This window comes from Bos indicus, chromosome 3, assembly GCF_029378745.1.
Source record: "Bos indicus isolate NIAB-ARS_2022 breed Sahiwal x Tharparkar chromosome 3, NIAB-ARS_B.indTharparkar_mat_pri_1.0, whole genome shotgun sequence".
NCBI lineage: Eukaryota > Metazoa > Chordata > Mammalia > Artiodactyla > Bovidae > Bos > Bos indicus.
This window is the reverse complement of record NC_091762.1, coordinates 103,317,553-103,344,211: the sequence shown is the minus strand read 5'-3', so window position 1 is coordinate 103,344,211 and position 26,659 is coordinate 103,317,553. Positions and strand designations below refer to the sequence as shown.

General features: G+C 41.4%; 1 pseudogene; it reads left to right on the top strand.

Annotated features, from left to right (window-relative positions):
• Window positions 1–26,654, top strand: part of LOC139182267 (olfactory receptor 2A12-like) — a 57,585-nt pseudogene extending 30,931 nt beyond the window's left edge.
• The last annotated feature ends 5 nt before the right edge of the window (window positions 26,655–26,659 follow it).

The window sequence follows — 26,659 nt, the reverse complement described above, 5'->3', positions numbered from 1 at the left end:
TACAGACTTTCGTTGTCAAAGTGATGTCTCTGTTTTTTTAATATGCTGTCTAGGTTTGTCATTGCTTCTCTTCAAATGAGCAAGCATCTTTTAACTTCATGGCTGCAGTCACCTTCTAAAAGTCTGTCACCTTTTCCATTTTTTCCCCATTTATTTCCTATGAAGTGATGGGACTGGATGCCATGATCTTTGTTTTTTGAGTTTTAAGCCAGCTTTTTCACTTTCCTCTTTCAACAAGAGGCTCTTTAGTTCCTCTTCACTTTCTATCTTTAGGGTGGTATCATCTGCATATCTGAGGTTATTGGTATTTCTCCTAGTAATCTTGATTCTGGCTTGTGATTCATCCAGCCGGGCATTTTGCATGATGTGCTTTGCACATAAGTTAAATAAGCAGGGTAACAATCTACAGCCTTGACATTTTTCTTTTTAACATGTCAGAAAGGAGGTGACCAAACTGCCAGACTCAGTTACTGGGTTACTGTGCCAGCCTATGACTGTTTTTGAAACAATACAAGAGGAAGAAGACAAGACCCTCACACCTTTGTTCCTCATCATTAACTCCTGACTGCAAGCTTTTATCTTATATAAGCCCCTAGATTCCTTATTGGAGGGGAGTCTTACAAGCAGGAGCCTACTGCGTTCCCCTCTCTGCTGGATGAGAACTAAAGCCACCTTTCTATTTCCTCCAAACCCTGTCTCTGTATTTTTTAATTTGGCTTTGGAAGACAAAGCCAAGATTTTGGCCAGCAACATTATCTAGTTGCATGGTTTTAGCCAAATCCCTCATTTCTTCTGCTGGAGAGGAGATTGACTACCCTCTCTAGTATTCTTCCCAGGTGGCTTAGCTGATAAAGAATCTGCCTGCAATGTGGGAGACCTGGGTTTGATCCCAGGGTTGGGAAGTTCCCCTGGAGAAGGGAACGGCTACCCATTTCAGTATTCTGGCCTGAAGAATTCCATAGACTGCACAGTCCATGGGGTTGCAAAGAGTTGGGCATGACTGAACGACTTTTGCTTTCACCTTCATTTCTTCCAGTTCACATCACTTTACTGGGATATGGAGGGTAGGATGAAGCTCGGCAGTCTTTAAGTAATTCTGTCATTTAAGGAGACAGGATGGCCTGAGTTTCATCTTATCTATGCTCTTGGATTGCTTCTGACTTTGGGCAAGTCACTGCACCTCCTTGGACCTCAGTTTCTTCATCCATCCAATGGACAGATAGGTCCTGCCTGGCTTACCTCTTCTGAGCTGAAGTGAGGGTCAGTGACATGGGGGAAGAGGGGTTAGGGCATTGGCTCAGGGAAGAGTTGGTTATCATTGCCATTCCTGTTCTGGACAGAAGGATTGACAGGGCAAGTTTTCATCTGTCCTGAGTCCTGGACCCAACTCCCTCTCCTCCCTGAATCTCTGGGCCCATCAGGCTGGAAGATGTATGTGTATGTATGGGTTGAGGGAGTTGGGGAACAGGAGAAGACTCCCACAGTTCAGTCCTCTGAGACTGTAGCTGAGTCTGAGGAAGAGCTGAGGATTGCAGGGAGCCCTGGGATCAGAGTCCGCCCCTGCCAGCCCCCTAACCCCCCTGCCAAGGAACCTGAAGTACCCGGATGGAATCCTCAGGTACTCCTAACCCCAGGGATAGTTCAGGGGCACACAGTGGATCAGGGGTGCCATGAAGGAAGAAATGTGTCCCCTCCCTGTAAGGTGTGATTCCAGGAAGAAGGAATGGGAAGGGGGATCAGGAAGTAGACACAGGGAGGGGACTAACTTTCATGAAGTGGTTATTCTGTGCTGAGCATCGGGCTCACGTGTACCATCACTGGATCTGCATCATCACCTGTGAGAGAAGAAAAGCGTCTTCTGCATTTTAGAGAAATGGAAACTGAACCTTGCCTCAGAAGACAGAGCCAAGTGGGGGTAGCAGTGGCCTCCACGTGCTTCTGGGCTCCTCCTGTTATCAGCCTCTCTGATCTTGTTTGGAGAAGTTCCTTACCCTTTCTGACCCTGTTTTCTCATCTGTCAAATCCCTGCCTCCCAAGACCTGTGCAAAGTAGGCTCTGAGTGTGCTTGGGCTTCATCCCTAAAGGTGGGAGCCAGTGGGGCCTGGGAGCTCCCTGAGTGCAGAGCTGGTCTTCCACGTGCCATGGTCAGCCCTGCTGAGGGCTGTGAGGAGGCTGGCGAGGGTCCAGAGGACAGTGCCAGGCTGTGTCTCGCTGTCTGGGAGCCTCTGCCAGGGCCAGGCAAGAGGACTGGGCTGTGAGGGTCTGAGCTGCTGGGCTGGGCTCCTCCTGGATGAGGGTCGCTCATTGCTGGCTCCCCCAACCCCTGGCAATAGCAGAGTTGGAAGCCTCCAGCACTAGGTCATCCTGAGATGTCTGGATGCAGTCTGAGTCCTTAGGACTCAGGACTGGAAGCAGCGGTGTGCTGGGAAGCATCTAGCGATAAATTCTGGGAGGTGGGGAAGAATTCTGACTTATACTGTTTTCTGGATTCCGTGTTGAGTAGATACACCCGTCATGGCCAGATTTCAAGCAAACATGACATCACTGAACTCAGACCTAGGGATAGATGTTCAGAGCACTCCATGATTAGATTATTTCAACTGTACAAATCCAGTAGATTCAAACAACTGTTAGAACACAGAGAACAGATATCTGGATTGTAGTAGAATAAAGATGTGAAGAGTTTTCAGTTTTTTTTCTCTAAAATTATTTTTCCATATGGACAATTTTTAAAAGTCTTTATTGAATTTGTTACAATGTTGCTTCTGTTTTATTTTTTAGATTTTTGGCCACAAGGCATGTGGGATTTTATCTCCTAGACCAGTGATCACACCTGAACCCCATGTATTCAAAGGCAAGGTGTCAACCACTGAACCACCAGAGAAGTCCCCCGGCTTTTGTTTCTAACCTCTGGGTTTTTTTTTTTTTTTTTTCCTGTAAATTGAATTTTATTTTCTTTTTTCACCCCAAATTATCAAGATTTAATTGACATATAATATTCTGTAAGTTTAAGTTGTACAATGTGATGAACTGATATGTGTATATATTGTGAAACTGTTACCATGATAAAGTTAGTTTATGCATTACTTTGGGCTTCCTTGGTGGCTCAGATAGTGAAGAATCTGCCTGCAATGTGGAAGACCAGTGTTTGATCCCTGAGTTGGGAAGATCCCCTGGAGGAGGGCATGGCAATGCACTCCAGTGTTCTTGCAGGAGAATCCCCATGGACAGAGGAGCCTGGCAGGCTACAGTTCATGGGGTTGCAAAGAGTTGGACACAGCTGAGCAACTAAGCACAGCACAGCGCATGCATTGCTTCACCGCACCCCTACCGTTCCATTGCTGCTCTTATAGTGAGAACGTTAAAGCTTTACTCTCATAGCGACTCTCCAGTATACAGTACAGTATTGTTAACGATAGTCACCATATTGAGGGTTAGATCCCCAGAACTTATTATCTTATAACTGAGAACTTGTCCCATTTGACCAACCTCTCTCCATTTTCCTGCCCCCAGCCCCAGGCCGCCACACTGTACTCTCTCTTTCTAAGAGTTGCATGTTTTCAGATTCCACGTGTAAGTGAGATCATACAGTGTTTGTCTTTCTCTGCCTGACTTACTGCACACAGCATTGTGCTTTCAAGGTTCACTGAGCTTTGTTTCTAACATACTTGAATTAATTACTGTTTATGTAACTTAACTTTAATAATGACCTTATTTAACACCGTTCCACACACTTCTGAAAAGTCAGTGATTGACTCCGGTGACCTGTGGTTGACTGGGCAGGACCTCTGTATCCAACCTTCTCTTCCTGAATGAATGGAGAACCGAGACCCAGACAGAAGGCAAGACAGGAGCTGAGCAATGGGAGGCATGGGCAGGACCTATGCAGGGCTTTCAACACATTATCTCATTTAATTCTCCTGCAACCCCAGAATGTTAGGGTTATTAAGATATCATCATCGTTTTTAGATGTGCAAACAGGTTCAGAATAACAGCAGTTTATTAGAACGGTCACTAGGACATGACAGATCCTGATTCAGATTCTGTTTCTGCCCTCAGAAGATGTGAATCCTTGGGCAGGTTCCCACCTGCCCTGGACTTCAACTTCCTTGTATGTAACATGTGACTGATGATACTTTTCAGATGCTGTCTTCCAGGACCTGGTTCAAGATCTGTGTAGTTCTCCATGGCCAACTCATAAGTATCATCGTGTTCAAGGTGTTGTTCTGGTGGGGAATGGAGTAAGATTTGTTCAAGGTAGTTCAGTAAGAAATAGGAGTGTGACTCAGACATGGGCTAATTGACAAGTTGGGACACAGGGGTTTGGGTGAGAAGAGAGGAATCCGCATGAAGCCTTCAGTTCTTGGGATCTCTGCAAGTGGACCAGGTACTTGAAAAATATAAAGACAGGTCACTATGCCTCCCCAACCAGGATGTGGTTTTCTCCTGCTCTGTCCCCAAGGGGTTCTTCCTTGTGGGGTTCTCGTTGACAGCATTCAGAGAATTCCATCTTGGCATCCCCACAAGGGATAGGGTCTGTTGTGGCAGAAGGCAGGGGTGGCCCTCCCCTTGCTCTCCCAGGGAAAGCCTGGTAAGGAGGCATAAAGTCTCAGCAGCTTGGCCCATTGGGAAGAACTTGGGCTGGCCAAGGCTCTCTCTACCTGCACATGAGGACCTGGAAGGGAAGGCCTTCAGGAGCCAGGGCTGGTCAGGTCAAGTGCAAAGAGCTGAGCAATGCAGAGAAGGCAGGGGATTCATCCTTTCATCTCTCAGAAGCCTGGTGCTTTTCTGGAGACTGGGTTGCCTGGAATCCTGGCTCACTGGACTCAGTTGCCCTGGGCACTTCCTGTTCAGTCTCTTTCCCTTAAGAACAAGTGACAGTCTCTCTGTAACCTGTGAATGCCTGAGGGGTGAGGTGGTCACTGTGCTGGGGGCTATGGGTGGGATCCAGGCATCTGTGGGGGCTGGAGGTCAGCAGTAGCCAGGTCACCCGGCCACTGGGTCCTCTCTGTGCTTCTGCCCCAACATCCCTCCAGGCAGCTCCCACATTCCCCACTTGTCTTTCATCCCCACCTCACATCCCATTCTTTCTTCCTAGATCTTCTTTTTTCTTCCATTTGCTCATGTAGTAAATATGTATGGATGGTTCGTCTGTTCCAAACCACGTTCTAGGAGCTAGAAACAGAAAATGAATAATTTCCTGAGCTTCAGGCCTCCAAGTTCAGCTAAGAGACATTATGAAAGGACAATGCTGGTTATGCTGGGAGAAGCCCTCAACAATGACAGCAGGACCACAATGATTAGTTCCCACTCCCCTGTCCCCTAGAGACCTGGGCTGTTGTGAATTAGGACAGAGACTGTTGGCTTAATGGAATCTTAGGAGACTTTTTTTTTTTTTTCACTAGAAGATGTCCCCCTTCCCATGGAAGTCAAGGTTGACTAATAAGAGGGAGGCTTTTTACAAAGATTTACTAAGTTCTAGTATGGTACTCAGTCCCCAAGTCTCTTGCTACGGATGCCTTCTGCTTCCAGTGCAACCCCAGAGCTTTCCACATGCAAGTGATGGGAGCAGATGGAGAAAACTTTATCATGAGAGATCGTCTGTGGCTGCCACTTTAGCACTTTATCCTAGGAGGGGTCTTATCCTATCTTATCTGGTGGCTGTAACACATAGGCCATGACTCTATAGTATCTCATTCCAAACCTCCAGAAGCTCAAATTGAGGAGCAAGGGGGGCAGTTTGCATTCTTTACCCTTCCCACTTAGAGAGTGTTCACCAGAACCAGGAGAAGATTCTGGTTAAGAGTTGGCTCTGAAACCAGACTGCCTTGATTCACATCCTGGGTTCATTATACAAATCGTATAATTTGGAATGAATCACTTAGTCTCTCTATGATTTGGTTTTCTTTTCTCTGTAAAAGTGGAGGTACTAGTGCTTACCTCAAAGAGTTGTTGGGAGGATTTGATAAAGTTAGTGTAGCAATGCCTGGCACATAGAAAGTGCTCATTAAACATTAGGTATTCTTATTACTGAAAGGCATATTATAAACTCACCCCATTATCCACACTTTATTATAGATATTCCAACTCAATGAGTGGGAGTAAAGTTAACATGAGAGGGAGAAATTTTTTCCAAGATATTAGACCTCTAACTTTATGTCAGAACCTTCTAGGATTACTAGGGTTATAACTTGCCAATAATCACAATGGATTCTGAGAAATAGAGAGAGCATCCAACCAAGGCTTGGGAGATGGAGTGGGTCTGGGAAGGCTTCTTGGTGGGATGATAAATGAGTTGAGTCCTAATATGGGAATAAACGTTGGGTGTGTAACAGAGTATGTGTGGGCGGCAAGGATGCAGGGGTTGTGTTCTTCCATGCTTTATAAAGACCTAGGCAAGGGTCTGAAGATGTGATAGAGGCAGAGACATACATGACTCTGGGCATGCTTGTATGGAAAAGATGGGATGAGGGACGGAGTTGGGCGCTGAGGCGAAAGAAGTCTGAAGGGTGTAGGTCATTTAGGAGGGGTTCTATGTGGGTGTCAAACATTATCTGGCATTGGGAACCCTTAAAGGGTTTTAAACAGGAGACAGCTAGGTCAGTGTTATATTTTGAACAATAACTTGAAGTAGTCCATATGGAGAATGCACTAAAGGAAAAGGGTCCAGAGGCAGGGAGACTAAGGAGGGACTTCTGCAGGATTATGGGTGAGAAATGCTGGGCTCCTAAGCCAGGGCAAAGGAAGGGATGGCTTTGAGGGATTGTAGGTGGTCCATTGGTCAGGTGAGGAGCTGGGCCTGGGGATAGTGAGGCCTGGGGATAGTGAAGACTGAGGATGGCCTGATGTCTCCTGTGAGGTTTTATCCTCCCAAAAGGTAACCTCTATAGAAACATACTACAGTGCTTTTATCCATTATACTGTTGATTGAAACTTGGGTAGTTCCCTATCGGGGGCCTTTTTTCTAGTGATTTTGAACATTTCTGTACATGTCTTCCCAAGAATATGGGCTTCCCTGGTGGCTCAGATGGTAAAGAATCTTCCTGCAATACAGGAGACCCAAGTTCAATTCCCTGGGTTGGGATGATCCCCTGCTGAAGCGAATGGCTACCCACTCCAGCATTCTTGCCTGGAGAATTCCATGGACAGAGAAGCCCAGTGGGCTACAGTCCATGGGGTTAGACACAACTGAGGGACTAACAACTAATATTTTCCTAGAATATATATGTGTATCTATAAGTAGGGAGAAGTATAGTTAGGAATAGAATTGCTAAGCAATATGGAATGCATATGTTCAATTTTAAGAGATACCATCAGATGTTTTCCAGAGGAATAACATTAATAATTTTATGTTAATTATATTAATATTATTTTAATTAATATTAATAATTAATAATACAATAATAATACACTCTCATCAGCAGTGTAAGAAAATTCTGGTTACTGTTGCCAACACCATGTATTTTTCATTTTAGCCATTCTAGTGGGTGTATAGTGGTGTTGTGCTGTGGTCTTAATTTGCAATTCCTGGATGACTAATGATGCTGAGTCTCATTTGATTACTGTCTGTTTAGATAGCCTCATTTGTGAAGTGCCTTTTAAAATCTTTTGCTTATTATTATATTTGGTAGCCTTTGTTTATTTTAAAGAATTTTTTATTCTGGATATAAATTTTAAGTTCTTAATTTTACTATAATCTGTGTATATAATTGTATATAATGATATATATGAAATTATATGTAATTATCTATAATGTAATTACATAAAATATATAATTTATCATCTTTTTCTCTATGTGCTCTGTTTAAGAAATTTCTGCCTATTGCAAGGTGACATAGATATTTTTCTGCATTTGATTCTAAAAATTTATTATTCTATTTTACCATTTAAAACTATAATATATCAGGATTAATTTTTGAGGTTCAGTTCAGTTCAGTCACTCAGTTGTGTCCAACTCTTTGCGACCCCATGAACCGCAGCACGCCAGGTCTCCCTGTCCATCACCAACTCCTGGAGTTCACCCAAACCCATGTCCATTGAGTCGGTGATGCCATCCAACCATCTCATCCTCTGTCGTCCCCTTCTCCTCCTGCCTTCAATCTTTCCCAGCATCAGGCTCTTTTACAATGAGTCAGCTCTTCACATCAGGTGGCCAAAGTATTGGGGTTTCAGCTTCAGCATCAGTCCTTCCAATGAATATTCAGGACTGATCTCCTTTAGGATGGACTGGTTGGATCTCCTTGCAGTCCAAGGAACTCTCAAGAGTCTTCTCCAACACCACAGTTCAAAAGCATCAATTCTTCCGCACTCAGCTTTCTTTATAGTCCAACTCTCACATCCATACATGACCACTAGAAAAACCATAGCCTTGACTTGACAGACCTTTGTTGACAAAGTAGTCTCTGCTTTTCAATATGCTATCTAGATTGTTCATAACTTTCCTTCCAAGTAGTAAGTGTCTTTTAAATTCATGGCTGCAATCATCATCTGCAGTGATTTTGGAGCCCAGAAAAATAAAGTCAGCCACTGTTTCCACTGCTTCCTCATCTATTTGCCATGAAGTGATGGGACTGAATGCCATGATCTTAGTTTTCTGAATGTTGAGCTTTAAGCCGACTTTTTCACTCTCCTCTTTCACCTTCATCAAGAGGCTTTTAGTTTCTCTTCACTTTCTGCCATAAGGGTGGTGTCATCTGCATATCTGAGGTTATTGATATTTCTCCCGGCAATCTTGATTCCAGCCTGTGCTTCCTCCAGCCCAACGTTTCTCATGATGTACTCTGCATATAAGTTAAATAAGCAGGATGACAATATAATTTTTGAGGTAGGTTTCAACATTTTTTTCCTGTGTGAATATCTGCATGATCCAGCAGAATTTGTTGAAAAGTCCCCATTGCATTGTAGTATCAACTTTATTATAAATTAGGTGACTATATATTCATAGGTCTGTTCTGTACCCTGTTCCATCAATCCATTTGTTTATTTTCGTGTCAGTTTCATACTTGCCTAATTATTGCAGCTTTATAATAAGTCAATATCTGGTAAGTTCTCCAACTTTGGTTTTTTTCCTTCAAGATTCTCCAGAATTCCATATAAATATTATATTCAGGTTGTCAATTTTCTGTAGAAAAACCTATTAGGGTTAAGACTAGGATTGCATTTAATCTATAAATCAATTTTGTATCCTGTAAAGTTGAATTGTCCAACCCGTGCATGAAGATGGCATATTCCTTCATTTACTTGGCTCTACCTTAATTTCTTTAAATAATGTTTTTCTACATACATTTTATTAAAAGTTTTACTACAGGTTTTCTTTTATAAAATGCTCTTATGAACTATTTTCGAGCTGCTGATATAGAGCAATATGTTCGATTTTCATGTACTTGCTAATTCCAGTTTGTCTTTGGGTTCTTTAAAAATTTTTCTACCTACACAATCAAGTATTCTGCAAATAAAGACAGTTTTGTTTCTTCCTTTCCATTTCTTTAGTCTTTTGTTTCTTTCTCTTGACTTATTTCACTGACTAGAACCATTAGAAAGAAAGAAAGTGAAGTTGCTCAGTCGTGTCCGACTCTTTGCAACCTCATGGACTACAGCCTGCCAGGCTCCTTCATCCATGGGATTTTCCAAAGAATACTGGAGTGGTTTGCCATTTTCTTCTCCAGGGGATCTTCCTGACCCAGGGATCGAACCCGGGTTTCCAGCACTGCCAGCAGACTCTACCATCTGAGCCACCAGGGAAGCCTGTAGGACCATTCGTATAATGGTTAATGGAAATGGTAATAGTGAACACTTTTGTTTCACTTTCACTGTTAGTGAGTTATTAGTATTTCACCATGTAGTATGACATTTGCAGTAGATTGCTTCCTCTGGAGATCATATTTATCACATTAAGGAAGTTACTTTTATTTCTACTTTCCTAAGAGGTTTTTTTTGAATTTGAATTGATAATTGAGTATTACTAGGTTGCTTTTTTGGAGAAGGCAATGGCACCCCACTCCAGTACTCTTGCCTGGAAAATCCCATGGGTGGAGGAGCCTGGTAGGCTGCAGTCCATGGGGTCGCTAAGAGTCGGACACAACTGAGCGACTTCACTTTCACTTTTCACTTTCATGCATTGGAGAAGGAAATGGCAACCCACTCCAGTGTTCTTGCCTGGAGAATCCCAGGGACAGGGGAGCCTGGTGGGCTGCCGTCTATGGGGTCACAGAGACTCGGACATGACTGAAGCAACTTAGCAGCAGCAGCAGCAGGTTGCTTTTTTGTATATATTGATGTAATCACATAATTTTTCTCTTTTACTTTCATTATCAGATGAATTAAATTATATATCAAATGCTAAACCAACCTTGAATTCTTGTAATAAACCCAATTTGATTGTGATGTTTTATCCTTTTTAATACAGTGCTAAATTTTTTTTTTTTTTCTTCCAATTTTATTTTATTTTTAAACTTTACATAATTGTATTAGTTTTGCCAAATGTCAAAATGAATCCGCCACAGGTATACATGCGCTCCCCATCCCGAACCCTCCTCCCTCCTCCCTCCCCATACCATCCCTCTGGGCCGTCCCAGTGCACCAGCCCCAAGCATCCAGCATCATGCATCGAACCTGGACTGGCAACTCGTTTCCTACATGATATTTTATATGTTTCATTGCCATTCTCCCAAATCTTCCCACCCTCTCCCTCTCCCACAGAGTCCATAAGACTGTTCTATACATCAGTGTCTCTTTAGCTGTCTCGTACACCAGGTTATTGTTACCATCTTTCTAAATTCCATATATATGCGTTAGTATACTGTATTTATGTTTTTCCTTCTGGCTTACTTCACTCTGTACAATAGGCTCCAGTTTCATCCACCTCATTAGAACTGATTCAAATGTATTCTTTTTAATGGCTGAGTAATACTCCATTGTGTATATGTACCACAGCTTTCCTATCCATTCATCCGCTGATGGACATCTAGGTTGCTTCCATGTCTTGGCTATTATAAACAGTGCTGCGATGAACATTGGGGTACACGTGTCTCTTTCCCTTCTGGTTTCCTCAGTGTGTATGCCCAGCAGTGGGATTGCTGGATCATAAGGCAGTTCTATTTCCAGTTTTTTAAGGAATCTCCACACTGTTCTCCATAGTGGCTGTACTAGTTTGCATTCCCACCAACAGTGTAAGAGGGTTCCCTTTTCTCCACACCCTCTCCAGCATTTATTATTTGTAGACTTTTGGATCGCAGCCATTCTGACTGGTGTGAAATGGTACCTCATAGTGGTTTTGATTTGCATTTCTCTGATAATGAGTGATGTTGAGCATCTTTTCATGTGTTTGTTAGCCATCTAATACAGTGCTAAATTAAATTTATTACTATGTTGTTAATGAATTTTGGTGAAGAAAGCTGAGCACCGAAGAATTGATGCTTTTGAACTGTGGTGTTGGACAAGACTCTTGAGAGTCCCTTGGACTGCAAGGAGATCCAACCAGTCCATCCTAAAGGAGATCAGTCCTGGGTGTTCATTGGAAGGACTGATGCTGAAGCTGAAACTCCAATACTTTGACCACCTGATGTGAAGAGTTGACTCATTGTAAAAGACCCTGATGCTGGGAGGGATTGGGGGCAGGAGGAGAAGGGGATGACAGAGGATGAGATGGCATCACCAACTTGATGGACATGAGTTTGGGTGAACTCCGGGAGTTGGTGATGGACAGGGAGGCCTGGCGTGCTGTGATTCATGGGGTCGTAAAGAGTTGGACACGACTGAGTGGCTGAACTGAACTTAATGAATTTTGGTGGCTTCCCCAGTGGCTCAGAGAGTAAAGAATCTGCCTGCAATGCAGGAGACCTGAGTTTGAGTCCTTGGTTGGGAAGATCCCCTGGAGAATGAAATGGCAACCCACTCCAGTATTCTTGCCTGGAAAATCCCATGAACAGAGGAGCCTGGTGGGCTATAGTCCACGGGGTTGCAAAGAGTCAGACATGATTGAGCGACCAACACACACACACAATGAATTTTGCAGTAATGCCAATGAGAGAAATTAATTTATGAGTTTTCCTTCCTGTAATGTCTTTGTTATATTTTGGTATTAAGATTATGCTGATTTCATAAAGTGAGTTGAGAAACTTTGCCTCTTTTTCTATGCTTTGATAAACTTGTTATGATTGATATTATTCCTCTCTTAAATGTTTGAAAAACTCATCAGTTAATCTGTCTGGGCCTAGAGTTTTCACTCTAGGAAAGTTTACAGTTACAGATTAAGTGTTTTGGAAAGACGATAGACTCTTCTGAGTTTTAGTTTTCCTTTGTCAGTTTTGGTAATTTGTGTTTTTTAAAACATTTGTCCATTTATTTTAAGTGTCAAATTTGTTGTTATAAAGTTGTTTGTAGTTTTTAAAGTTAGCTTTTAAATGACTGTAGGATCTATAGTAATGTTCCCCTTTCATTTCTGATGTTGATGATTTGTGTTTTATTTATTTTTCTTTATCAGTCTTGCTAAGGATCTTTATATTATTCCAAAGAATCCACTTTCAGCTCTGTAAATTTTTCTTCACTGTAAGTTTGTTTACCATTTCCTTGTTTTCTGCTCTTATCTTTATTAGTTCCTTCCTTCACCTTCTTTTGGGTTTGATTTGGGGCTCCTTTTCCAGCTTCTTGAGATGAAAGTTTATTTGATTAATTTTTAGCCTTTTAAGTGTATTCTAACATATACATTTAAAGCTATAAACTTCCCCCAAACACTGATAATGTTTTATTTTCATCATCATTTATTTAAATATATAGTAATTTTCATTTTGATTTCTGTTTATTCCATAGCTTATTTAGAAATGTATGCCAACTTCAAAGGAGTCAGGTATTTACCCATTATATTTATTTTGAAATTAATTTGTAACCAGTTTCATGGTTTAGAGAGTATATTCTGAATGATTTCCAAGCTTTGGAGTTTTCTGAGCCTACATTTATGATGCACCATACAATCAATTTTGACTAATGTTTCATGAAGCTATGATGTTAGTTTTGGCTAATATTTACATGATACATTTACTTCCTAGTATTTCTATAACCTTATATTAAAATGTGTTTCTTTTCTCCCACCCAGCTTTATTGAGATATAACTGATATAACATTGTGTAAGTTTAAGACAAACAACATGTTGATTTGATATATTTATATATTTCAGAATGAACAGGTAAATTTTTTGTGAATAATATGTAGGGTGTTTTAAAAACTCAGTTTGAAAATATGCCTTTGATGAAAATACTTAGTCCTTTTGCATTTAAAGTAATTACCTACATAGTTAAGTTCCATTTATTTCCTACTGACCTGCCTGTTTTACGTCTGATTTTTTTCTCTCTCAATAAAGCACTATTTTGGATTAATGAACATTTTTATAGTTAATTTTCTCCTATTTTATGTTATTGGCTATACATTATTTATTCTTTTATTAATTTTTCCAGATATTATAACATAGATCTCTGACTTATCACAGTCTAATGCAAGTGATTAGTTTGACCATTTCTCCAGTTATACTAAATATATAGAGCACTAACTCTATTTATCCCTTCCATTTCTTACACTATTGTTTCCATAATCTTTAGTATTTCATTTGTTTCAAATCCCACAAAACTTTATTATCCATTTATATTCATTATTAATTTATATTTATCCTTTCCTTGAAGGACTTTTCATTTCTTTTTTTCATTTGTGTTTCTGTCACTTTCTTTCCGCCTGAAGAGCTCTTTTTAAATAATCTCACTTTACGTTTGTCTGGAAAGCTTTTATTTCACATTAAATCTATAAAACACTGGTGAAAGAAATCAAAGAGGACACTAATAGACGGAGAAATATATCATGTTCATGGATTGGAAGAATCAATATAGTGAAAATGAGTATACTACCCAAAGCAATTTATAGATTCAATGCAATCCCTATCAAGCTACCAACGGTATTCTTCACAGAGCTAGAACAAATAATTTCACAATATGTATGGAAATACAAAAAACCTCGAATAGCCAAAGCTATCTTGAGAAAGAAGAATGGAACTGGAGGAATCAACCTGCCTGACTTCAGGCTCTACTACAAAGCCACAGTTATCAAGACAGTATGGTACTGGCACAAAGACAGAAATATAGATCAATGGAATAAAATAGAAAGCCCAGAGATAAATCCACGCACATATGGACACCTTATCTTTGACAAAGGAGGCAAGAATATACAATGGAGAAAAGACAATCTCTTTAACAAGTGGTGCTGGGAAAACTGATCAACCACTTGTGAAAGAATGAAACTAGAACACTTTCTAACACCATACACAAAAATAAACTCAAAATGGATTAAAGATCTAAACTTAAGACCAGAAACTATAAAACTCCTAGAGGAGAACATAGGCAAAACACTCTCCGACATACATCACAGCAGGATCCTCTATGACCCACCTCCCAGAATATTGGAAATAAAAGCAAAAATAAACAAATGGGACCTAATTAAAATTAAAAGCTTCTGCACAACAAAGGAAACTATAAGCAAGATGAAAAGACAGCCTTCAGAATGGGAGAAAATAATAACAAATGAAGCAACTGACAAACAACTAATCTCAAAAATATACAAGCAACTCCTACAGCTCAACTCCAGAAAAATAAATGACCCAATCAAAAAATGGGCCAAAGAACTAAATAGACATTTCTCCAAAGAAGACATACAGATGGCTAACAAACACATGAAAAAATGCTCAACATCACTCATTATCAGAGAAATGCAAATCAAAACCACTATGAGGTACCATTTCACGTCAGTCAGAATGGCTGCAATCCAAAAGTCTACAAGTAATAAATGCTGGAGAGAATATGGAGAAAAGGGAACCCTCTTACACTGTTGGTGGGAATGCAAACTAGTACAGCCACTATGGAGAACAGTGTGGAGATTCCTTAAAAAATTGGAAATAGAATTGCCTTATGATCCAGCAATCCCACTACTGGGCATACACACTGAGGAAACCAGAATTGAAAGAGACACGTGTACCCCAATGTTCATCGCAGCACTGTTTGTAATAGCCAGGACATGGAAGCAACCTAGATGTCCATCAGTAGATGAATGGATAAGAAAGCTGTGGTACATATACACAATGGAGTATTACTCAGCCATTAAAAAGAATACATTTGAATCAGTTCTAATGAGGTGGATGAAACTGGAGCCTATTATACAGAGTGAAGTAAGCCAGAAAGGAAAACACCAATACAGTATACTAACGCATATATATGGAATTTAGAAAGATGGTAACAATAACCCTGTATACGAGACAGCAAAAGAGATACTGATGTATAGAACAGTCTTTTGGACTCTGTGGGAGAGGGAGAGGGTGGGATGATTTGGGAGAATGGCATTGAAATATGTATAATATCATGTATGAAACGAGTCGCCAGTCCAGGTTCGATGCACGATACTGGATGCTTGGGGCTGGTGCACTGGGATGACCCAAAGGGATGGTGTGGGGAGGGAGGAGGGAGGAGGGTTCAGGATGGGGAACACGTGTATGCCTGTGGCGGATTCATTTCGATATATGGCAGAACCAATACAATATTGTAAAGTTTAAAAATAAAATTAAAAAAAAAAGCTGTTTTTGGCAATGGTTTTGAAACACTCAGAAAATCTGAAAGAATACTGCAAAGAAATCCTTTATGTTCCATACCTAGAAATTGAATAATTTTTAGCATTGTTGTTATTGTAATTTCCAGAACTATTTGAGAATAATTTGCAGATATGTTCCTTTACCCTTTTTCTACTTCAGAGAATAGTTCCTAAGATGCAAGAGAATGAGGACATCCTGTTATATTTTTGTTGTTGTTGTTTAGTGGCTAATTTGTGGCCAACTCTGTTGTGACCACATGGACTATAGCCCGCCAGACTACTCTGTCCACGGAATTTCTCAGGCAAGTATACTGGAGTGGGTTGTCATGCCCTTCTCCAGGGGATCTTCCCAACCCAGGGATCGAACCTGAGATTTCTGCAGCTCCTGCATTTCCGGGAGACTTTTTATCACTGAACCACCAGGGAAGCCCATCCTCCTTATATAGTAGTTATCAAATTCAGGAAATTTAACATTTCCTGAATTAATTAATTTAACATTAACTTACCTAAACTAATTTAATTTATATTCTATTTTTATCAATTGTCAAACTAATGTAATTCCTCTTCCAGGATTACATCTTGCATTAGATGTTAAGATTTTTTTTAGTCTCCTTCCATCTAGTATAGATTTCTTTGCTTTTCATGTTCTTTCATAATAGCTTTTTAAAAAAATTCTATTGGAATATAGTTAACTTACAATGTTGTGTTATCATGGTAGATATTTTTTGAAGATTAGGAACTAGTTCTTTTATCGTATATTTCGTCAATTTAGGTTTCTTTGATATTTCCTCAGGATTAGATTCAGGTTTTACTTTTTTGGCTTAAATCCGTGGTCCCCAACCTTTTTTTTTTTTTTGGCATCAGAATCCAGTTTTGTGGAAGACAATTTTTCCATGGGCTAGGGGTGGGGGATAATTTGGGGAAGATTCCCGTAAGGAGCATATAACCTAGATCCCTTCCATGCACAGTTCACAGTAGGATTTGTGCTCCTATGAGAATTTAGTGACACCGTTGATCCGACAAGAAGTGGAGCTCTTGTCGGATGGTAATGCCAGTGACGGGCAGCGACTGTGCATATAGATGAAGCTTCACTTGCTGGCCCACCACTCTCCTCCTGCTGTGTGGAATGGTTCCTATCAGGCCGCAAACAGGTACCAGTCTGGGACCTGGGGTTGGGGACCCCTGGCTTGGGTAATATGTAGATGATATATTGTTTAGATCAGATCAGATCAGTTGCTCAGTCGTGTCCAACTCTTTGTGACCCCATGAATTGCAGCACGCCAGGCCTCCCTGTCCATCACCAACTCCCAGAGTTCACTCAGACTCACGTCCATCGAGTCAGTGATGCCATCCAGCCATCTCATCCTCTGTCATCCCCTTCTCCTCTTGCCCCAAATCCCTCCCAGCATCAGGGTCTTTTCCAATGAGTCAACTCTTTGCATGAGGTGGCCAGAGTACTGGAGTTTCAGCTTTAGCATCATTCCTTCCAAAGAAAGCCCAGGGCTGATCTCCTTCAGAATGGACTGGTTGGATCTTCTTGCAGTCCAAGGGACTCTCAAGCGTCTTCTCCAACACCACATTTCAAAAGCATCAATTCTTTGGTGCTCAGCCTTCTTCACAGTCCAACTCTCACATCCATACATGACCACAGGAAAAACCATAGCCTTGACTAGACGAACCTTTGTTGGCAAAGTAATGTCTCTGCTTTTGAATATGCTATCTAGGTTGCTCATAACTTTCCTTCCAAGGAGTAAGTGTCTTTTAATTTTATGGCTGCAGTCACCATCTGTAGTGATATTGTTAGGATTTCACATATGGAGACACATTGTATCTATCTGATTCTTTTTGGTGGTATCAGCTGTAATCACTCAGCTAAGATATTGTCCAGTTTTTCCACTGACAGCTATCGCTTTTTACTTTTGTAATTAATAACTACTATATAGCTAGTTAGCTTATAGCTCTGTATTATTTTGTTCCTTATCAATCTCATTCCCCATAGATTTAGCATATGTATCAATTAAGATCCTTGCAGGAGACACATCACATCAGTAATGTGAACAGGGAAAATTTAATACACAGAATTTTAATTAGTAAAAGGTAGATAACTGATAAAAGGGATAACTCTAAGAGAACCAAGGATAGCATTTGAAAAAAAAAAGCAGCTACTACCTTATGGCTGAGGAATAGCATAAAGGGACTAAAGATTTAAGAAGCGCTTTCTTCTTCCTCTTGTTCCTGACAGCCCTCCTTTTCCCCTAAAAATTAAGACTAAGGTCAGACTTTTTCTTTTTCTTTTTTTTCTTTTGTCTTTTTAAATTAATTTTTTTTAAAATTAGAGAATGGTTCTTTTACACTGATTCAGCTATATGTATACATCTATCCCTTCTTTTTTCATTTCCTTCCCATTTAGGTCACCAGAGAGCATTGACTAGAGTTCCCTGAGCTAATACAGTAGGTTTTCATTAGTTATATGTTTTACACATATGTGAATTCCAGTCTCCCAGTTCATCCTACCCATCCCTTCCCTCTTAGTGTCCAAGAACTTGTTCTCCACATCTTTGTCTCTATTTCTGCTTTGCAAATCAGTTCATCTGTATCACTTTTCTAGATTCCACATATAAGTGATTTATATGGTATTTGTTTTTCTCTTCCTGATTTCCTTCACTCTGTGTGACAGTTTTTAGGTCCATCCATGTCTCTGTAAGTGGCACAACTCTGTTTCTTTTTACAGCTGAGTAATATTCTGTTGTATGTATGTACCACATCTTTTTATTCATTTCTCTGTGGATGGACGTCTAGGTTGCTTCCATGTCCTGGCTATTGTAAGTAGTACTGCAGTGAACATGGGGATGTGAACATGGAGATGAACAAAGGACATCTGTCTTTTCGAATTCTGTTTTTCTCAGTATATATATCCAGGAGTGGATATTCCTGGGGATATGGTAGTTTTATTTTCATCAGTAGATTTTTAAGGAACCACCATGCTGTTCTTCATAGTGGATGTATCTATTTACGTTGATCTCAGACTTTTTCAAAGAGGGTGTGACTGCCACAGGGATACACAGTCAGCTGCTGGGGGTGGGAGTGGAGCCACATACTAGAGTTTGCATAGAAGTGGCCCCTAGGTGGAGAGGGTATGTGTGACTGAGTATGTGACTGCAGTTGGTCCACACCAACCCACTGGCTCTCCACCTATGTAATCAGGAACGGAGGACTGAAGAACCACCTTAAGTACATGCCTTCTTCCATCATCACATGCCCCTCTATCGTCCTCTACTGGTAATGCCTCCCATATTCAGCTGCCAAAACTGACGTTACAGGGTGAGGAGAGGCTTGTAACACATCCAGACAAATGATCTGGAAGAAGGAGAAGGAAGAAGATAAGGCCACCTCTACAGGTTTGGCGGCTAGAGCAGATGTGGTGTAAATTGTTGCTAGACATTCGAGTCACTAGTTTGTCCACTGAGAGGTGGGGAGTAAGACTGGACAGATGGCAATTGGATGAGATGCTTTGGGCTTCCCTGGTGGCTCAGATGATAAAGAATGTGGGAGACCTGAGTTAAATCCCTGGGTCAGGAAGATCCCCTGGAGAAGGGAGTGGCAACCCACTCCTGTATTCTTGCCTGGAGAATTCCATGGACAGAGGAGCCTGGTGGCTACAGTCCATGGGGTTGCAAAGAGTCAGATACAACTGGATGACTGGCACTTTTTAAAAGCACTTTTTACATGAGATGCTTCATATGGATCGCCCCAACTCCTCTTAAAAACCCCGAGAGATGAGTGTTACTGCTAAGTTGCTTCAGTCGTGTCCGACTCTGTGTGACCCCATAGACGGCAGCCCACCAGGCTCTCCCATCCCTGGGATTCTCCAGCCAAGAACATTGGAGTGGGTTGCCATTTCCTTCTCCAATGCATGAAAGTCAAAAGTGAAAGTGAAGTCGCTCAGTCATGCCGGACTCTTCGTGACCTCATGGACTGCAGCCTACCAGGCTCCTCCGCCCATGGGATTTTCTAGGCAAGAGTACTGGAGTGGGTTGCCATTGAGGTGAGTGTTACTAGGCACATTTTACAGATGAGGAGACTGAGGCTCAGAGAGGTTAGGTAAGTGCAAGGCACTAAGTGAGTAATGGGATCAGAATTAAAAATCATAGCTGGTCTGCTTCCAGTTCTTACTAGACTATTACATTTTAGATGACATTTAAATGAATGTGATTGTCTTATAGTCCTACCATGTGGATGCCTCTGGGACAGAACCAGAGCTGGGTTTCTGAATTTATCCTGCGTGGCTTCTCCAGTGACCCCACGACCAACAGGACCCTCTTCAGTGCCTTCCTTCTTCTTTTCCTGAGCTCAGTCCTTGGCAATGGGCTCATCATCACCCTGATATGCCTGGACATGCATCTCCACACTCCCATGTACTTCTTCCTCTGTATCCTCTCCCTGCTGGATATGGGCTGTGTCACCACCACTGTGCCCCAGATGCTGGTGCATCTTCTTTCTAGATCTCAGACCATCTCCTTTGCTGGCTGTTGGCTACAAATGTGCATCTTTGGTGCCGTGGGCCTGACTGAGTGTTTTTTCCTTGTAGTCATGGCCTTTGACCAGTACATGGCCATCTGCTATCCACTGCGTTATACTGTCATCCTCAGCTGGGGCCTGTGCACATGACTGTCAGCTGGGACCTAGGTCTGTGGTTTCTTCTTCTCTCTAATCCACACTTTTTCCATGAGACTGCCATACTGTGGGCCCAACATGGTCAACCACTACTTCTGTGAAGGCCCCTCAGTATAAAACTTGGCTTGCATGGATACCCATGTCATTGAGATGGTTGACCTCGTCATCAGTGTCTTCATGGCTGTTGCTCCACTGTCGCTCATTGTGGCTTCCTACATCCATATTGCCAGGCCATCCTCAAGTTCAAGTCCATGCAGGCCTGCTGCAAGGCTTTCTCCACCTGTGCTTCCCACCTGACTGTGATCACATTCTTCTATGCTCCAGCCATCTACCTCTACATGAGGCCCAATTCAAGTTATTCCTCTGAGCAAGACAAGCTGATTTCACTCTTTATAATGCTTTCACTTCCCTGTTTAATCCTGTGGTCTACAGTCTGAGGAACAAGGACTCAAAGTGATGAGGGGGTGTAGACTGGCCTGATGAATTGAGAAACAGGAGGAGTCTGGAGTAAAGTGTTCAATGATGAGAAAGGAACAGCATCTATAACATATGAAAATAACATTATTCAATAAAACCAACATAGTACTTGGTCAATGGAACAAATGTGGAACGTGAAACCAAGAACAGCTGTCTTGATCAACTTTCAACATTGTGATGCAGTTAACAAAAACTCCATAATCTCATGGGATTACACAGTAAAAATCCATATTTTTGTCATGTTCCAAGTCAGTTGCAAGTAGACTGTGGCCTTCTGCCATGGGACCCTTGGATACAGCCTGAAGGAGGAGGCCCTATCTGGAACATGCGAGACTTATGACAGAGAGAAAGGAACAATGGCTGAAATACATGACGACTCTTACAGTTTCTCCTCAGAAGTAACACATGTCTCTTTGCTGACATCCTATTGACCAAAGCAAGTCCTATGTGTAGGCCTTCTGAAAAAAGGGCAGGAAGTATTTTCTTCCCACAGAAAAATAATGCAAGTCACATGGCATGGGAATGGATGTGTATTCCCTCTACAGTGAGAGGAGCAAATACTAAGGGTGATAATGTAATCTACAATGGAGGCACTGGGACCAATAGTATGCATGTAACTACCGTGAAGCATGGTACCCGAAAGTGATGTGGTGTATGGACATAGAAGAATGTCTAGTAGTAGGCAATCATAGTAGTACAGGAAAATAATAAATATATGCAACCAACATTGAAAATTAAGCCGATGGTATACAGAGCCAATGTAACCCATGGACCTGGCCTGATGCATGGAAGCAATATGGTTTATGGGATTGATACCTTGTACTCTGCATCATCGGTGGAAAGAACCAAACTTGACATTAATTGACCTGGGTTCTAGTCCCAACCTTGCTAACTGGTTATGTCACTTTGGGCCATTTACTTCCTTTCTCTGGATCTCACCTTACTCATAAATAGAATGAACACCTCAAATTGAAAGGTCTCTAAGACCTCTGTGTCTCCAAAATTCTATGTCACAGTAGGTGAAATGCATGAAACCAAATGCAGTAAACTAGTGTATCTTCTGTGAACCGTAGGGTGAATTAAAACACCACAGAAGAATGAAAGTCATTGCAGGTACAGTCCATTTTAAGCAGTGCCTCTGATTCTTTCAAGGGATCTAAATGACATAAGAGATTCTATAAGAACTCTGGCACAAGCCTCAGAGTTAGCATGGGAATCCAGCTTTCTTTCAGGCCTCATTGATGGCCCAGAAGTCTTAGGGATGAGAGATGTAACAGGACAGGGCTAAGTACGGGCTTGTGTAGATGAGTACTGGCACCAATCGTGTGGCAAAGTTCCAGGCAGCATTTCCAGAATATTTCAGGCAGAAAGTGAAGGGTCCCATGGGCTGTTGTAGTGTTCCTGCCTTCGAGGAAGAGGGTAGGAAGCTATGTAGCTGGTGGAAGGGACTTAAAACTTTTGAGAACTTTCTGTTTCTGGCTTTGTGGGGAAGGGGTTGCCTGGATACTGTGGAAAAGGTCTTATTGGCTCTTGGAGTTCCTTCCAGAAGGTGTGGAGTCTACCTGGTGGCTCTGCTACAACTAGAGTCAATAATCAGGGTAGTGAAGAGTGAGTCTTGTGGGTGAAGTGATGAGGTTTTGTTTGTCTCTCTACTTGGATAGATAGTAACAGAGTTTGTAATTCAAGATGATAATAGATTTTTTAAAAATTAATTTATTTATTTTAATTGGAGGCTAATTAATTTACAATATTGTAGTGGTTTTTGCCATACATTGACATGAATCAGCCATAGGTGTACATGTGTTCCCCATCCTGAACCCCTCCCCCTTCCCTCCCCATCCCATCCCTCAGGGTCATCCCAGTGCACTGGCCCTGAGTGCCCTGTCTCATACATTGAACCTGGACTGGTCATCTATTTCACATATGGTAATATACATGTTTCAATGCTATTCTCTCAAATCATCATAACCTCATCTTCTCTCACAGAGTCCAAAAGTCTGTTCTTTGTATCTGTGTCTCTTTTGCTGTCTCCCATATAGGGTCATTGTTACCATCTTTCTAAATTCCATATATAAGTGTTAATATACTGTATTGGTGTTTTTCTTTCTGACTTACTGCACTCTGTATAATAGACTCCAGTTTCATCCACCTCATTAGAACGGATTCAAATATATTCTTTTTAATAGCTGAGTAATATTCCACTGTGTATATGTACCACAGCTTTCTTATCCATTCATCTTCTGATGGACACCTAGGTTGCTTCCATGTCCTGGCTATTGTAAACAGTGCTGCGATGAACACTGGGGTACATCTGTCTCTTTCAATTCTGGTTTCCTTGGTGTGTATGCCCAGCAGTGGGATTGCTGGGTTGTATGGGAGTTCTATTTACAGTTCTTTAAGGAATAGGCAATGGCACCCCACTCCAGTACTTTTGCCTAGAAAATCCCATGGACAGAGGAGCCTGGTAGGCTGCAGTCCATGGGGTCGCTAAGAGTCGGACACGACTGAGCGACTTCACTTTCACTTTTCACTTTCATGCATTGGAGAAGGAAATGGCAACCCACTCCAGTGTTCTTGCCTGGAGAATCCCAGGAATGGGGGAGCCTGGCGGGCTGCCTTCTGTGGGATCGCACAGTCAGACACAACTGAAGCGACTTAGTAGTAGTAGTACTAGTAGTAGTAAGGAATCTCACACTGTTCTCCATGGTGGCTGTACTAGTTTGCATTCCCACCAACAGTGTAAGAGGGTTCCCTTTTCTCCACACCCTCTCCAGCATTTATTGCTTGCAGACTTTTGGATTGCAGCCATTATGACAGTCATTGTGGTTGAATGACAGACCTCATTGTGGTTTTGATTTGCATTTCTCTGATAATGAGTGATGTTGAGCATCTTTTCATGTGTTTGTTAGCCATCTGTATGTCTTCTTTGGAGAAATGTCTATTTAGTTCTTTGGCCCATTTTTTGATTGGGTCATTTATTTTTCTGGAATTGAGCTGCATGAGCTGTTTGTATATTTTTGAGATTAATTCTTTGTCAGTTGCTTCATTTGCTATTATTTTCTCCCATTCTGAAGGCTGTCTTTTCACCTTGCTTAGAGTTTCCTTCGTTGTGCAAAAGCTTTTACGTTTAATTAGGTCCCATTTGTTTATTTTTGCTTTTATTTCCATTACTCTGGGAGGTGGGTCATAGAGGATCCTGCAGTGATTTATGTCAGAAAGTGTTTTACCTATGTTCTCCTCTAGGAGTTTTATAGTTTCTGGTCTTACATTTAGATCTTTAATACATTTTGAGTTTATTTTTGTGTATGGTGTTAGAAAGTGTTCTAGTTTCATTCTTTTACAAGTGGTTGGTCAGTTTTCCCAGCACCACTTGTTAAAGAGATTGCCTTTTCTCCACTGTATTCTTCCTTCCTTTGTCAAAGATAAGGTGTCCATAGGTGCATGGATTTATCTCTGGGCTTTCTATTTTGTTCCATTGATCTATATTTCTGTCTTTGTGCCAATACCATACTGTCTTGATGGCTGTAGCTTTGTAGTATAGTCTGAAGTCAGGCAGGTTGATTCCTCCAGTTCCACTCTTCTTTCTCAAGATTGCTTTGGCTAGTCAAGGTTTTTTGTATTTCCATACAAATTGTGAAATTATTTGTTCTAGTTCTCTGAAAAATACCATTGGTAGCTTTATAGGGATTGCATTGAATCTATAGATTGTTTTGGGTAGTATACTCATCTTCACTATGTTGGTTCTTCTGATCCATGAACATGGTATATTTCTCCATTTATTTGTGTCATCTTTGATTAATGTAGAAAACTGATAATAGATTTTATCTTAAAGATAGAAAACTTCTATTTTTAAGAACCTGGGATGAAAAAAAAAAAAAGAACCTGGGATGAGGACTGGGGTGGAGGAGAGAAGGTGCCACAGTGTTTTCAGGAGAATGGCTTGGGAGTACCGATGAGGGGACTGGAGTGAAGAGGAACAGTTAGTGGGGAGACCTAGGCATAATTTCTGAAGGTGCTAGACTTGATGGTGGCAGTTAGTAGGGACATGCTGAATGATGTGATGAGGAAAGAAGCAAGAGCACATGATGGTTTGGGTGTGTTGGTGAAAAGGGAGAAATAAAAAACTATCAGGGTTTTAAGCCAGCTTCACCACTATCTCTACTTCCCTATAATTCACTGGTGGGAGCCATTGATTGTCAGCTGTCATCACTGATCCCTGGCACTGGTGACAGGAAGTCACAGCCCCATCCTCATGGAATTTGTAGTCCCCAAACCAGCGGTTCTTAGGAATTGTATAGGTACTTAGGAGTGGGGTTTTAAAATATTGTTAATTAATTCTGTTTTAATTTGGTCTCTATGAGGGTTGTTGTTTTTTTGTTTTATTTATTTATTTTACTTGTCCTCTATTTCCTTAAACAAAGAAAATAGCAGAGAGTTGTCACAGCCCCTGTCTAGTAAGACTCAGGTCATCTATTTGGGGGAAATATTTTGCTGGTAGACTGAAACATCAGCTTCTCTCATTCTTTGCCCTTTTGATCCATTTCTGCACTAATGATCTCACAGTTTCTGTTTGGGCAGATTGGTAAACTACCACTTAACAGCTGTGCGCTCCTGTGCAAGAAACATAAGTCCCCCAACTCTGCTTTCTCTGTTTGCTGATCCCTATGCAAATAAAATTGCAAACTTAGAGGGAATGGATGTTTTTCTAGGAAAATGTAGATTACTAAAATTAAAACTTTTAAAAGATAGAAAGTGTTAACAGACTGATGCATAGGAAAATGAGAAAACCAGAGAAAGCTATTAAATAACTACCTCACTACAAGATTCAAAGAAATCTGGCAAGAAAGTTTGGAGAGAGGGGAGATGTATGTGGATGGACTTCCTCAGAGTGGACACAGACTGTGTCACACATGCATATTCATAAAAAGTATCAATTGCAGAGGAGACAAATCAGGTGGAACAAAATGACACACTCTGTGGATGTCAGTCAGGTTTACCCCCCAGACCTTTGTTCAGTAAACACATGAGCAAAGTGCCCATGTTGCCAGCATAGAGGCTGTCCACATGGGCTCAAAACGGACTTCCCCTTTCCACAGCTGACCTGGCTACCACTACTAACGAGTGCTTCATGGGCAAAGAGCAGAGGTCAACTCTATGACACCATTCTCCAGGAGAGCAGGCTGCCACCTGTGGCAGTATGATACACTGAATCTCTTACACCATGGAGGGGACAATGATCTGTCTTCATAGGAACATAAGCAGATTCTAGATACAGATTTTCTTCCCCTGCCCATAAAGCTTTTGCTAGCATCATGATCTTTGATTGCAGAGCATGCCTAATCCCACCATCAGGGCATCCCCACAGCATTGTATTTGATCAAGAAACTCATTTTACATCTATGGGCTCATAATTATAGAATCAATAGTTTTACTTAACCTCCAAAACTTAGGATCAGTTCAGTTCAGTTCAGTCACTCAGTCGTGTCTGACTCTTTGTGACTCCATGAACCACAGCACGCCAGGTCTCCCTCTCCATCATCAACTCCTGGAGTCTACCCAAACTCCTGTCCATTGAGTTGGTGATGCCATCCAACCATCTCATCCTCTGTCATCCCCTCTCCTTCTGCCTTCAATTTTTCCCAGGATCAGGGTCTTTTCCAATGAGTCAGCTCTTCTCATCAGGTGGCCAAAATATTGGAGTTTCAGCTTCAGCATCAGTCCTTGCAGTGAATACCCAGGACTGATCTCCTTTAGGATGGACTGATGGACTCCTTGCAATCCAAAGGACTCTCAAGAGTCTTCTCCAACACCACAGTTCAAAAGCATAAATTCTTTGGTGCTTAGCTTTCTTTATAGTCTAACTCTCACATCCATACATGACTACTGGAAAAGC